The sequence below is a fragment of the Triticum dicoccoides genome, chromosome 7A (assembly GCF_002162155.2).
Source record: "Triticum dicoccoides isolate Atlit2015 ecotype Zavitan chromosome 7A, WEW_v2.0, whole genome shotgun sequence".
Lineage (NCBI taxonomy): Eukaryota > Viridiplantae > Streptophyta > Magnoliopsida > Poales > Poaceae > Triticum > Triticum dicoccoides.
Genome location: NC_041392.1, coordinates 490824896 through 490827599, shown reverse-complemented (window position 1 = coordinate 490827599; position 2704 = coordinate 490824896).

Below are 2704 nucleotides of genomic sequence, written 5' to 3'. Positions count from 1 at the left end.
CCCAACCAGACGTACAATTGTCACAGCAACTGGAACTGGTCCAACAAATCATTGTCTTCAACGAGTCACTGGTTTCATCTTCCCTTCCCTTTACTTACTGTTGCTCCTTGTGAAGTCATTGTATGTTTGCACTATCTTTTGTCTTCACCGAGTGACTGCATGTTCTATATGGCTTCATAATATCTTCCTACCTGATCCTTACTACATTGTTGCTATTAAGTCATTGTGCTTTCACTTCATTGAATACTTGACTATGGCTTGCCCAGTGTAGTCTACCTTTCGCTGCATGGTAATAGGTTTATTTCTATCGTTTGTCTTCATAACTTCCGCGTTTTGAAGACTTTCATAAAAATCGCCTATTCACCCCCCCTCTAGTCGATATAACGCACTTTCAGTATCATGCGCATCATTGTCGAGAGTAACAGAGGATAGCTTTTCCCATAGCAAGGCGAACTCCTGGATATGCTCCATGGTGAGCCCATGATGGGTATCAATCTGACTAACCCAATAATTGTTGAGGAGAGCTTTTTGGACCGAGGTAGATTTATTTTTGGAGAGGTCAAATACCTTTGGGGCAATATCTTTGGGTCTCATGCTGTTGAGCAAGATGATTCCCATAACTTCGCCTTACATCCGTTTCCAACACTAACCATGGTGGCTGCCGCAAACAGGTCTCTATCATCATCATTGCACGGTGTTCCCGTCCCAGCCCAAGTCTTGGGGGGGTCAGCCCACTCATACCAAAGCCATCGCAGTCGAAGGGCAGTAGCAAACTTCTCAAGGTTGAGGATGCCCAAACCACCGAAGATCTTGGGCTTGCAGAAAAGTTCCCAGTTGACCTTACATTTTCTACCGGTCACTTTATCGCAACCCGCCCAAAGGTAGGCACGCCGCAAGCTGTCAATCTTCTTCCTCACTTCCACCGGCAATTCCAGGGGCGTAATATGATATATAGCAATGGCGGTAAGCACTGCCTTGACCAAGACGACACGACCTGGCGCGGCCACATGTTTGGCAACCCAAGGTGGTAGTTTCCCCGCAACTTTATCCTCTAAGAACTGAAAGTGAATCCTCTTAAGCCTTGAAACCGAAAGGGGAAGCCCCAAATATCTCATAGGGAAGGTGGAGCGAACCGCTGGGAAGGCTTGCAGGACGTCATCAAGGTCAATATTACCGCATCGAATGGGCGCAACTACACTTTTGGCACAATTAGTGACCAATCCTGTAACATCACCAAAGGATGCAAGAGTTGAAGCCAGGAACTGAATGTCATTTTTTATTGGGGCAATGAAAATGGCAGCGTCATCAGCATAAAGTGACGCACGGATGGGTCGACCTCTGAGCGGTTGAAGATGACCTTGAGAAGTCGCCTTGGCAAGGATGTGGTGCAACGGGTCAATGGCAAGCACAAATAGCAATGGGGAGAGAGGGTCCCCTTGACGAAGGCCCCGACCATGCCGAATTGGGTCACCGGCAATACCATTGAGCAACACACGCGAAGATGCCAAGGAAAGAAGGGCGGAGATCCAATCTCTGAAGGGACTTGGGAAGCCATGGTGGCGCAGCAAATCCATCAAGTAATCCCAACGCACCGAATCAAAAGCCTTCTTTATGTCAAGCTTGAAAAGCAAAGTTGGTGTATTTGTGCATTGGAAGCGCCTAGCCAAGTTGCGCACATACATAAAATTGTCATGGATACTTCTTTTCTTGATGAAAGCACTCTATGCATTGGAGACTAGTTTGTGCATATGAGGAGTGAGCCGTGTGGCCATCATTTTTGCAAGGCAATACCATGGATGAGACTAATTGGTCGAAAATCTGAGATGTCCTCTGCACCATCTTTCTTCGGAATGAGAGCTATGTTTGCCGAATTCAGCCAATGCAAGTTGGAGACATGAAGGTTAGAGAAGTTGTTGATGACCTCCATGATTTCAGGTTGGACTATTTCCCAACACTCTTTGAAGAAGGCTCAGGTGAATCCGTCAGGGCCTGGGGTTTTATCACTAGGGAGGGCAAAGATTGCTGCCTTGACCTCCTCCAACGAGAAAGGCATCGCCAAGTCTGCGAGGTCAGAAACCGGAGCAGGGATGAATTCCCAGTTGAGGTCCATAGCACGGGGCACCCCTTTTTTGATGGCCTTCCTAAAGTGCTCTTGTGCAATCGTCTTCTTATCCTCGTGGTTTGTGACCCATCCATTGTTATGTTTCAATCGATGAATAATTTTTTTCTTCTTCTGTGGTTGACGCGAAGGTGGAAGAAACGCATGTTGGCATCACCCTCTTTGAGCAAAGTAACCCTGGAGCTTTGTCTCTTTCTAGCTCTCTCAAGAATGGCAAGGGACACAATCTTTCTTTTGAGATTCCTCCGAAGGTCCCTCTCCTCAAAGCTCAATGTTCTACTTTCTTGGGCCAAATCCAATCTAAGAATGATATCAAGGGCCATGTGAAGTTGGACCTTATGGTTTGAGAAGATCTTTTTGCTCCAAGTGCGAAGGCATTGACTAACTCTTTTTAGCTTGTGAAAGAGGATTTGACATGGTTCAACATGGGGGACTCTCTCATTCCAAGCATCTTGGACAGTCTTCTTGAAGTTAGGCATCTTGATCCAAAAGTTTTCAAAGCGGAAGCATTTTGGCTGGGAGGGCCCCACATCACTAGCGAGGAGTAGAGGGCAGTGGTCGGACAATGAAGATGGCAATGCGTGG